Source organism: Schistocerca cancellata, chromosome 6 (assembly GCF_023864275.1).
Source record: "Schistocerca cancellata isolate TAMUIC-IGC-003103 chromosome 6, iqSchCanc2.1, whole genome shotgun sequence".
Lineage (NCBI taxonomy): Eukaryota > Metazoa > Arthropoda > Insecta > Orthoptera > Acrididae > Schistocerca > Schistocerca cancellata.
This window is the reverse complement of record NC_064631.1, coordinates 460,143,762-460,156,731: the sequence shown is the minus strand read 5'-3', so window position 1 is coordinate 460,156,731 and position 12,970 is coordinate 460,143,762. Positions and strand designations below refer to the sequence as shown.

The window sequence follows — 12,970 nt, the reverse complement described above, 5'->3', positions numbered from 1 at the left end:
TGTGTTTTTGAGAGTTTTGGCAGTAATGTTTCGTTAATTCGCCCAACAAGTAAACAATGCGAAGTAAGTGCTAACTAATACGAAATGTACTCAGTTTGCTGGTGTACAATGTTAAGTACCAACTGACGAATTTTTAATAATAAAACTTTGACTATATAAGACGGTAGTATCTGTTCCCGAAAGAACAGTTACCGTGGATGACCATGCAGCTTTGCTAGAAATGAAATGGTAATTAAATGGACACCCTAGCTGCAAACAGGCGTTGATGTACTTCATTGGGGACATCTTGAAAATGTGTGCCCCGACCGGGACTCGAACCCGGGATATCCTGCTTACATGGCAGACGCTCTATCCACCTGAGCCACCGCGGGCACAGAGGATAGTGCGTCTGCAGGGACTTATCCCGTCCATGCTCCCCGTGAGATCCACATTCCCAACATGTCCACACCACTACATTCGTAGTGCGCCTAATAGATGTTTGCCCATCATGTCCATTTAATAAAACTTTGGGTTGAATTTACGGTTTTTGAAAACATTTCGTTACTGTAGACATATTTGAAAACTGTGACTTAGCTGAATAAAAAAATCACACCGCACATAGCTGAACTATCTATCTTATGACATTTTATTGACGCTTTACTGTGCAATTTGTCAAAATAACCAACTTGCCTCTTACCGTTGATTACAGCCGAGGTCTTTGATACAGGATAGTGAAGATGAAAGCAAACCTGTGGAACACATTTCGACGAGTGCCCCCAACATACCGCAAAAATAATAGCGGAGGACTTATTCTTTCACTTTTTTAAAATCGTTGTAGAAGACTTTTAACTTAGTTTTCAAAACGGAGTTTTCTGTACGGTGATGTGGCCAGTGTATAGGACTCAAATTTCTCGTTTACACGGCAGCACCCCGTGTAAAATTTTAAACCATCAAATTGCCCTTGCTTGGTTTCTGACTACTATCTGATGTGGACAGACAATTTGTAAGACAGAACAGTAGAATATATTTATGAAGCAGATCACCACATGGAGAAAAAAATTTGTTTTGACCCTGGCGTTTTTATTATATAAAATACTGATATGTAGTTGAGGAACGAGCTCCTTAACGGTATGTTTGGCACAGAACATAATGTGGGGATAAACGTGGACACTGACATGCGATGAAATCAGATGCTACAGAATAATAAAGAAAATTAACTGCACTTGTGAGATGTGAAGTCAAGTAGTATGAGAAAGTTTAGGCAAGAAGACCGGACGGAATGATAGAGAATCCTGTAAGGTGGGAAAAATGGTTCAAGTGGCTCTGAGCACTATGGGACTTAACAGCTGTGGTCATCAGTCCCCTAGAACTTAGAACTACTTAAACCTAACTAACCTAAGGACATCACACACATCCATGCCAGAGGCAGGATTCGAACCTGCGACTGTAGCAGTCGCGCGGTTCCGGACTGGGCGCCTAGAACCGCGAGACCACCGCGGCCGGCAAGGTGGGAAAAACTGATACCCTAGGAAAAGTTTAGAATATTTATAAGAAATTATTGAGAATAATGGGTGAGCTACACATGTGTAATAAGTGTTAGTACTCGATAGGGAAAGATGGAGGTCCAGCTTAAAACAGTGAAAGACCGACTGTCTTGAGTTTTAAGAAAAAAACAGCAGTATTTATTCTTCTGCGAGTACAAAGGTGGACGCGTGAAAGCAACAAACAGCTGTGGTATTTATTCAGCGAGCGACACAGTTTATCATCTCAGCTCTAGCTGGCAGTATCGAAGTCGCCAAGGCCGTACTTTTTCTTTGCTTACTCACTGCACCAGTTCCTGTAATATTTGTCTCGTCACTGTACTATACACTTCCGCTTAACCGTTGCCCGTATTTATAGTAAATTACTGCTTCGCAGGTTTGTCCACCCAGCGGCCAAGCTGGATCTTCTTCCATTGACTCTTCTATAATGCAATCACTGGCCTCATTTAACTTGTATTCCCAGACACTTGTTGTGTTAAACAAGAACGGACCAGGAAATCAGGCAAGGCTCCATTGAAAGAGTGCTTCTGACGTTGGCGTAAAGTGCTTTTAAGGTCACGACGGAATTTAAATCTATTGGTCGGAGGACAAGTTGAATCCTTGTTATCTTCCTTGCGAATATGGTTTTATCTCCTTCAGGATGCTAGAGATTAACCACAGTGTAGAGAATAAACTAAGGGGTTCAAGCTTTAATGTGCAAGTGATTGTGTAATTAAGTGACTAAAGTAGGCCTACAGGGGTACAAAATAGGTATTTCATTGTAACGAATTAGTTATTAATCAACAGGCATAAAATTAAGGAACTTGAAAGATGTTCTATTCTTGAGACTTACAGAGGATATAAAATGTAGACTGGCAATGGCAAGGAAAGCGTTTCTGAAGAAGAGAAATTTGTTAACATCGAGTATAGATTTAAGTGTCAGGAAGTCGTTTCTGGAAGTATTTGTATGGAGTGTAGCCATGTATGGAAGTGAAACATGGACGATAAATTGTTTGGACAAGAAGAGAATAGAAGCTTTCGAAATGTGGTGCTACAGAAGTGCTGAAGATTAGGTGAGTAGATCACATAACTAATGAGGAGGTACTGAATAGAATTGGGGAGATGAGGAGTTTGTTGCACAACTTGAATAGAAGAAGGGATCCTTTGGTAGGACATGTTCTGAGGCATAAAGGGATCACCAATTTAGTGTTGGAGGGCAGCCTGGAGGGTAAAAATCGTAGAGGGAGACCAAGAGATGAATACGCTAAGCAGATTCAGAAGGATGTAGGCTGCAGTACGTACTGGGAGATGAAGCAGTTTGCACAGGATAGAGTAGCATGGAGAGCTGCATCAAACCATTCTCAGGACTGAAGACCACAACAACAACAACGTTCTTAAGACTAGCCAGAAATTGACATTTAATAATATTACTTGTTAGGCGTGTAAGTATTTTTGGGTTATTCAAGCTGTCGAACTTCTGTAAGTTTATTATGATTTATTTTCACCAGGATAACAGTGAGAGTGGATAGTTTACCTTGAATGAAGGAGACTGCAGCGACCAAAGGATACTACTGCCGGTGGTGGCTGTCGGATAAAACAGCCACGTAATGACAGTCTAGCAGTGCTATAGCGTCGACTTAGAACTCGCATTTGGGAGTCACTTACCTCTTTGCAGAGCGTCAGTTGGTGGTGGATATGGAAAATAATGTCAACAACCAGCTCCCGTGATGAAACCGACAAGAAGACGACAAGAAGGCGATAAGAAGTTGGACGCCCATACCTCACTGCAGAACATAGGGATCGAAGGCTTACCGCTCCCATGCTGTAACCAAGGTACTAAGCAGGACCAGGAAGGATTCCTGGAGCTGCCAACAGCTAACGTTCGCATAGGGCAGTCATTTTACGTCACAATCGACCTTATGTTGGGCGTCACACTGACGAATAATCTGCAGTTTAGCGCATGCAATTAGAGTAGTAGTAAAACTTACATAAAACTCTCGGACTAGGCCTTTTCTGACTGCTACATACAAGGCAGTACGAGGACCGGCCTATGATCGTGGGACGTCACCACGTCGCCAATCTCTCCACCCTTTATTGTCAGTAGATGAATACTAATTCACTCAAACAGGTCCTCATTAGCCCTCAAGAGCTTGAGTGTTTGCCGTTCCACACCTTCCTACTTCACAAAAAAATTTGCGATGGTGCCGTGAATATAACACGGCCTCTTGCGCTCCGGAGGCAGCTATGGAAGCGGTGCAGAGGAGCAGTGAGAGAATAACGCAGATCGTAAAATTGATCGTTTGCGAGGGGTAGATTACGTCCATAAATTATGCGACCAGGACAGCAGGCAGTGGGCCTCAGTATTTTCCTAGAAGCCTACGTGCTGCCGCTTACGGGCTAGGTAACCAACCGTCATCTACCACTGTCCATTCTCAGTGTTTGTTTTCTCTTGTCAGTCAGAAAGTGCCTTTCTAAATACAGCCCATTTCCGTAACATTAACCAAAATATTATAGTGGTTATTAAATAAGTAAATCACTGAAATGTCAGAGCAAGTCATGTTTTTTTTTTCTTTACAGCATAATCTGCTTTGTACTGTAGTTAAGACTGGGAATTTTTAAGTGCTGCAGTTAGCATCACTTGCGAGTTGTTGGTGGTGGAATTAAGAGATTTTTAGTCAAGTCATATAAACAAAGTTGGTGTTCCCAAACTGGTGGTAGATTGAAGTTGTGCTTGCTTTCAAAAGTGATTCAGTTCTGTACTGGCTACGTTAACACGAAGATTACAAAATTCACCAAAACATTTTTATTATATTTGTTATCATTTCATGAGCCAAAACATTATTACGACCTACTTAAAAGCGTTTTGGTCCAATTCTGGAAAGCAATTCACCAGCGATTCTGCGTGCCAAGGATTCGACAAGTACTTTTTCCACAGGTTTGTGGCAGCAGATGCCTACGCACAGGTCACACACATCCGTAATTTACAGGCGGTTTGTTTGTGGCCACCGAGCTTACGCCGGAAGCGTCCGAGTTGGGATTAATAGGATTCAGATAGGCCGAAGACATCAATGTGAGGTCACTATCATACTCGTGTAACCATTCTGGCCTTGTGACACGAACAGTTATCCTGCTGGAAGATGCCATCGTTGCTGAGGAATACATGAAGCAGAAGGGCTTACAGGTGGTCCCTGACAATGTTCACGTAGTCCACAGCTGTCATGGTGCCTTCGATTACTGCCGCAGGTCCTATGGAAGCCCAGGAGAATGTCCCCCACAGCATAATGCTGCTCCTACCGGCCTGCGTCCGTGACACTCTGCATGTTTCGAGAAGCCGTTCACCTATATGATGGTGTATCTGGTCTGGACCATCGACCTGGTTTAACAGTAAATGCAATTCGTCCTACCGGTCTACAAGAGTCCATTGTTTCGCGGTCCAGTCTCAATGATCCCATGCCCACTGTAGGCGTAATTGACGATGTTGTTGGGACAACCTGGGAACACCTAGGGGTCCTAAGCTGCGGAACACCATGTTCAACGTTGTACGCTGAACACTGTGCTCCAGAACACTTATGCCTGCGCCAGCACTGTACTCTGTCGTCAGATCTGCCACATATCGCCACTTATCCTGCTTTAGAGAGCGGTTAGCTTCCGATCCCTACGTTCGGCGATAAATAAATGTAAATGTCGTGTGACTAAGGCCCCCCGTCGGGTAGACTGTTCGCCGGGTGCAAGTCTTTCCATTTGACGCCACTTCGGCGACTTGCACTTCGATGGCGATGAAATGATGATGATTAGGACAACACAACACCCAGTCCCTGAGCGGAGGAAATCTCTGACCCAGCCGGGACTCGAACCCGGGCCCTTGAGATTGACATTCTGTCGCGCTGACCATTCGGCTACCGGGGGAGGGGGCAACACGTTCGGGCGCCGGCCGCTGTGGCCGAGCGGTTCTAGGCGATTCAGTCTGGAACGGCACCACCGCTACGATCGCAGGTTCGAGTCCTGCCTCGAGCATGGTTGTGTATGATGTCCTTAGGTTAGTTAGGTTTAAGTAGTTCTAAGTTCTAGGGGACTGATGACCTCAGATGTTGAGTCCCATAGTGCTCAGAGCCATTTGAACCATTTTTGAACACGTTCGGCGGTGACGTATGAACTTCCAAATTCTTGTCTCCTACGCGTGGTTTCAGCATTCTTCAACCAATTTCCATATATGCTCATCACGATAGCACGCGAATACCTCACGAGCATTGCCGTTTTCGATATGCTCGCTCGTGACGCGATAAGAGGAGCATATGAGCGTATCAATCTGGCAGTCGCTTAAGTCGGCGCGTTTCCGATTTTGTGCCAATAATCGTCGCTAGAATGATTCCCGATTTGTCTCTGCTCCGCTCCTATGCTCCTCTTATCGCGTCACGAGCCCTCTACGCCACCAAGCAGCATACAACCTCGCGCTGGGCGGTGTTTTGGCTCATCAGTGAAGCAGGGATAAGTTACACCAACAACAAAAGATCATTTTTATAGTCTTATTTTGGGCGTTGGTGAGGCATTAGTTCATTCCACTTGTTTTTGTGCAATTTGCGAAGTAATTATGAGAAGAAGGATAAGGCAAACACAGTGCCATGCCTATGATTTGGCCAGGTAACCATTTTGATTATTGTAATATTTTCGTGAAAAATGCTAAAACATGTTAAAAAAACCAAGGAATACGTTCGACTGCTGTACTGTGTCATCCGCAGTTATACCAGTTCCGCATGAAGAGGGTTTACCAGCACCTCCATTAGAAAAGAAGATGCTGAAATCCCAGGATGTACTGACGTTAGTGACAATAACTTTGGTCCCACTTATGAACCAGAAAATTTTAATGGAACTCATTTAATTTGGTAGAAAACCTAGGAGCGGTTAGTGACAAACAACATGATAGGTTCCACCAAGACATTAGAACAATGGAAACCGGATACCAGTCCCAGTAGGATCGAGACATGGCGGGCGACTGGTGCTGCTGTTTGAACAAAGAGTATTTAAGGCCGGAAAAGAGTAGGATTATTTGTAATTCCTTAATTGCTTTTTAAGGCTTACATAAAAAACAAATATCTTGCGTTGCCTAAGAATTTTTAACTCTTCTCTGTTTGTATTAAAAAGTTCTTTGCTCAGAGTGTTTTCAGTGCTTATTAACACAGTCCTCATTTACTTGTAACTCATTAACTGTATGTGTTGAGCAATTTTAAGCCTAATATTTTTCTTTAAGAAGCCAAAAGACATAAGAAATGATTTGGTATATTACAGAATTTTCTTTTTTTAGACCAATGACATCGACAGTTTTGTTAATGTGTGAAGTCTCACGACCTGCAGCGCATCCTCTTTTCTTACAATTTCAGTCAAAAATGTTTTTAACCATTTTAAAATTTTTTGTATCAAATATATTTGAATTATCGAACCAAATTTGGACTGTTGCTGATATTACTATTCTGGTATAGTCCCTCCTGTTCACCTACAACACCATGTTTAATCATAGTAAATCAGTGCAGCAAGAAAATGCCTCATTTACACCTGTGAACAATGTCGAACACAATGCTTCGAAGGCTACAGCGAACTGAGTACCATTCGATGGAGAAACCCATGGGCAGGTGGGTGCGCCGCTACAAAACGCACCAATGCTGACCGTGTCAGTGTCAGTTGACATTTGATGTTTGGAGTGGTGACACACCATCTTCGAATCCAGTAATGCTGACAACTGCTGGGTTATGCATGGACATCATATCATCCTGTACAGCCTGAAGATGACGCAATGAAGCGTCAAAACTGGTACAGACAAAATAAAATAAAATCATAAGGAAGGCTGTAGGTGTTTTTATTTTTCGACACGATAGTAAACGGCCGTCCTCCAAGAGACGTCCTTCTAAAGCGATGGAAATACAAAAGCTGAATGGATGCAGGTGACCAGGCAGGATGCTTACGAACGTGTCACCTGCCAGAGTCGTATCTAGACGTATCAGGTGTTCCATATCGCTCCAACTACACACGCTCCACACCATTAGAGTCTCCACCACCCTGAACAGTCCCGTGCTGACAAAAAAATGGTTCAAATGGCTCTGAGCACTATGGGACTCAACATCTGAGGTCATCAGTCCCCTAGAACTTAGAACTACTTAAACCTAACTAACCTAAGGACATCACACACATCCATGCCCGAGGCAGGATTCGAACCTGCGACCGTAGCGGTCGCGCGGTTCCAGACTGAAGCGCCTTTAACCGCGTGGCCACACTGGCCGGCCCGTGCTGACATTCAGGGTCCATAGATGCATGAGGTTGTCTGCAAACCTATACACGTCCATCCGCTCGATACAATCTGAAACGAGCCCGTCCTACCAGACAACATGTTTCCAGTCATCAACAGTCCAATGCCGGTGTCGACGGGTCCACGCGAGGCGTAGAGCTTTGTGTCGTGCAGTCAAGGGTACACGAGTGGGTCTTCTGCTCCGGAAGCCCATATCAATGATGGTTCGCAAGCCGACATTTGTTGGCCCAGAACCTGCTGCAGTTTGCGGAAGGGTTGCAGTTCTGTCACGTTGAACGATTCTCTTCAGTCGTTGTCCTATTGTTGCAAGTCCTTTTTCCGGTCGTAGTGATGTCGGAGATTTAATGTTTTACCGACTTCCTGATATTCACGGTACACTCGTGGCATGATCGTACTGAAAAATCCCCACTTCATCGCTATCTCGGAGGTGCTGTGCCATCGCTCGTGGTTCGACTATAACACCACGTTCAGACTCACTTAAATCTTGGTAACCTGCCATTGTAAAAACAGTAACCAATCTAACAACCGCCTCAGACACTTGTTATCTTACGTTGGCGTTTCCGACCGCAGCGCCCTATTCTTTTTACTTATCTGTCTATTTGAGTACACATGCCTATACCAGTTTGTTTGGCGCTTCAGTGTATAGTTAAAATTTATAAGCGATGCAAATTATTTTCAAAAACTTCCACTCATCGAATTTGAAAAATAGATGCAAAAATCGTATCCCTTGTGAACGCAATCAAAACAACACTAAAAACACTAGAAAAAGGTATTGAATCATAAATAACATAATCTAGTTTCGAAGTAGGCACAATGTAATATCCTCCAGAAGGTTATCGAATTTCTATGTTTTATTTGCTTAACCCAGCCACGCTGCTATAGGATGTTCCTATAGGTTTTTTTCTGACAGACTGGCTTTGTCTCGTTAAACAGGCTGACCCACTCTTCCCACCACTTTCAATTTTTATAGGGTGTTCAGCATTATTTCTCCCTGTCAGTTTATGACCATTCTTAATAGATCATTTCGAATAAGCTCACAGAAAGAAGTTTACATAACAAGGCATTACTAAACTTTCTCTTCTTCAAGATCTTTACCCAAAATTTTAGTTCTCCCTCCGGTTCTGCTGTTTCCTGAGGTATGCCGTACTTCATATTGGACACTAGCACAAGTGTGTGTTTTTTTTTTTTTTTACATCAACGCTGTCTTTGAATAATTTTTCCCTATTATTCTCCTAGAATCTGCAGGAGAAGTCCGAGAGAATAAAAGTCTGTTGTAAAACAGGCAGACTTTACACATGGAAAACACTAGAGGAAACGTGTACCGTCGTCGCCCAATCAACCGAGTAGCTTCCAATGAAACCCAGTGACAAAAGAATAATTACCGCAATGCAAGACCACTTTCAGAAAACTCAAAAAGAAAGGACCTAGAGAGACATATGTGAATGAATGATCTCATAAATACATCGAACGATGAGTTGCATCTTGGTGTGCTTTGCTGACACAATTTTAAAGTGCTTTGGCTCTCCCAAGAGAGTCATTTTCTTACGAATGTGCGATATGTCGCTGTTCATACACAAGGAATGCGCTTCTCTGATCTAAGGAAAATCCTCGTTATATTCAAGAATTACGAAGGTACTCGTCTCATGTTATCATACAGGCCGAGATGTCACCACGATACGTGTTCGCACAGTATTTTTTGAAGGGTACTTGAAACGAAATTCTTATTTGGACAAGTTGCACACAGGGTCAATCCGTAAGTTCAGGGACATGGAAATCATGGATGATGTTAGGTTACTGCTGTTCAGATGCGCAAGTTTGCGAGGCCTGTGGAAAGGGATCGGGTAAACAACATCTCTAGCACCACTGAGATAACCTCCACGAAGCTATGACTTTACGAGAGAGAAATCATATTGAGAGTAACCATATGCCTTGTTCCTCAAAGTCAATACATGACTAACGGAGATTTTCACAGAAGTTTTGCCTTTCGAAGCACTACTGACATGTCGTGCAAGATGTCGAACATGAAATGGAGACGTGTAGCTCTCTATGTACGGCACGAGGGTGAACTTCCAGCCACCTGGATACATAGTTTTTTATACTTACACGTACTCTAGTTTACTGTGTGATGTACAGGGACTTCACCTTTGCACTGCTGAAACAACAAAACACACTGACGAGCTAAACTGTTATGATCGCCCACTTAATAGCTTGTTGGTACAACTTTGGACCGCTACAGCGGAGTTTCTGTGTGACATGGATTCGACAAGTCTTTGCTACGTTTCTGGAGGTAAGTGGCTCCAGATGTGTGCTCAGGAGGTCGCGCAGTTCCCGTAAATTTCAGGTCAGTGGTTTGTGGGCTTGAAGCTGGCACCCGACAACATCCTAGACCAGGCGAATTTGGTGGCCAAGAGATTAACGACGGTTCACTATCACGCTCGTGTAGCCATTGTAGTACGATTCTGACCTTGTGACATGAATATCTATCAATCTGGAAAGTGTCATCCTATCAGGGAATACGTCAAGCATGAAGGGATACAAACGGTCAACAATAACGTTCACATAGTCGACAGCCGTCATGGTGCCTTCAATTACTACCACAGGCCCTCTGGCAGACGAGGTGAATGCCTCCCCCCACCCCCTAGGGTGATACTGCCGCCACTGGCTTTTGTCTGTAGCGCGTCAGACGTTTCGAGCAGCCGTTCTCCTGCATGAGGGCGCATCCGAACACGACCATCGACCTGGTGTGGCAAGAAACGCGATTCGCCCAAAGAAGCGACACGTTTCCATTGATCCGTTGTCCACGTTGTCCACTGTATTATAAATCTTTTATTTTATTTTATTTTATTCTATTTTATTTATTTATTTATTTATTTTTTGTAAAAGTTTGTGTAAAGGAAGATATAATTGATGTAGCGATTGAGGACCAAAGACGCCATATGGCAATATTTATACTACGTGTACAAATGTTGTGGGCGCGGAAATCAGCTTTTTTTTCGAGAACAACTAGAAGAGCTGTCCCCTTTTGTCTTTTGCCATCCCAGTCTTTTCATTTAGGCATCGTTGCCTGTAGCTCTGAATAATTTCTGATATACGAGACCTGTTCAAAAAATTCCGGAATTTCGTGCCAATGGTGTGTTTGAGGAAAATGCGGTTGGCATCCGTCCAAACACCTGTGTTTAATGTGCAACTGCCGGAAGTTTCATTGGTGTATGTCTGTTACTTACTGTTCAGTGCCGTACTGAGTAGAATACTTTCTGATATACGAGACCTGTTCAAAAAATTCCGGAATTTCGCGCCAATGGTGTGTTTCAGCGAAATGCGGTTGGCATCCGTCCAAACACCTGTGTTTAATGTGCAACTACCGGAAGTTTCATTAGTGTATGTCTGTTACTTACTGCTCAGTGCCGTACTGAGTAGAGCGTTGTGTTGCACAGTTTACGGATTTCGAGATGGCAGAATTAGAGTAGCAACGCTTCTGCATTAAGTACTGCGTGAAACTCAAGAGAACCTTCACAGAGATACGCCAAATGATGCAGGAAGCCTAAGATGATCAGTGCTTTAGCCGTACACGGTGTTACATATGGTTCACACGTTTTAAAAATGGCCTGACGAAAGTTAAAGATGACCCTCATTCAGGACGCCCTTCGACGTCTACGTCATTGAAGTTGTGTGTGCCAATCGAATACTGACTGTCCGAGAGGCAGGAGAAGAACGTAACATTTGAGTTGGTTCATCTCATGAAATCTTGACGCAGTATCTTGGAATGCATCGTGTTGCCGCCAAGTTCATCCTACGGCTCATGATTCAAGACCAGACCTTCGCCTCGCACTCTGTGAAGACCTTTTCGATTGTGCAAATGAGAACGAGATGTTCCTTAAGAGAATCGTAACTGGCAGTGAGACGTCGGTCTACGGTTACTATGTTGAAACCAATGTTCAGTCTTCACAGTGGGTCGGGAGAGATTCTCCAAGACCAAAAAAAGCTTGGCAGGTCAGGTCAAATGTCAAAGACATGTTGACAGGTTTCGTTGACTTTGAAGTATTAGTTCATCATGAATTCGTGCTACAAGGACAAACCGTTAATCGATGGGGCTATCGGGGAGTATTGCGACACGTGCGATAAAATGTGGAAGGAAACGGCTTGAAATGTGGCGAGACAATTCATGGCTCTTGCATCACGATAATGCACCCGTACATTCATACCTGTTGGAGCATGACTGTTGCACAGAAAACGAAATCACTGTGCTGCCTTATCCTCCGTACTCTTCAGACATTGCCCCTGTGGAATTTTTCTTATTTCCAAAAGTTGAAAACCCCATTGTAAGGACGAAAATTTGCGACGGTAGAGGAGATAAAAGAAAATTCGCAGACGGCGCTTCCGGCGATCCAGTAAGAGACGTATCAAGACTGCTGCAGGAATAAGAAACGACGTTGGGAACGGTGTATCAATTGTCAAGGAGAGTATTTCGAAGGAGACCGTGCACAATAAGTAAAAGATAAGGGTAGAAAAAAATTGTGGACAAAGTTCCGGAATTGTTTGAATAGACCTCGTATTTATCTAATCTTCATTCAAAATGTGTTCGAATACTGTATTACACAAATTTATGTAAATAATCGTTCCGCTACAAGTTCCGTTCTTCAGCCTTCCACAGGCGGGGGGGACGCAACATTTCGTCATGGTTTGACATTGTTACTAATTTTCAGTATACTTTACCTTCTCGCACAACCTGACCGTGCAGTGTTTCGAAGATGAAGTTGCAGAATTTTAAAGAATCATACAGCATAGAGTAGTTATCAGATCGCGATAAGCAATTTTATGTTCAAATTTGTGTGAAATCTTATGGGACTTAACTGCTAAGGTCATCAGTCCCTAAGCTACCGCATTACTTAACCTAAATTATCCTAAGGACAAGCACACACACCAGTGCCCGAGGAAGGACTCGAACCTCCGCCGGGACCAGCCGCACAGTCCATGACTGCAGAATCAATTTTAATTTTCAAACACTCCATCGGTCCATATCTTAAGTTATGCTGCTTCCAACACCAATCTGGGACAATTACAGCGTGCAATCTCAAATTACTTAGGAATTCATTTAGTTCAAAAATGGCTCTGAGCACCATGGGACTTAACTGCTGAGGTCATCAGTCCCCTAGAACTTAGAACTGCTTAAACCTAA

The 12,970-nt window shown here is 43.5% G+C and overlaps 1 non-coding gene across 1 annotated transcript; it reads right to left on the bottom strand.

Annotated features, from left to right (window-relative positions):
* Positions 1-297: 297 nt before the first annotated feature.
* Trnat-ugu (transfer RNA threonine (anticodon UGU)) lies at positions 298-372 on the bottom strand. Its single transcript has one exon. It is a non-coding gene; the product is annotated as a tRNA-Thr (tRNA).
* Positions 373-12,970: the final 12,598 nt, after the last annotated feature.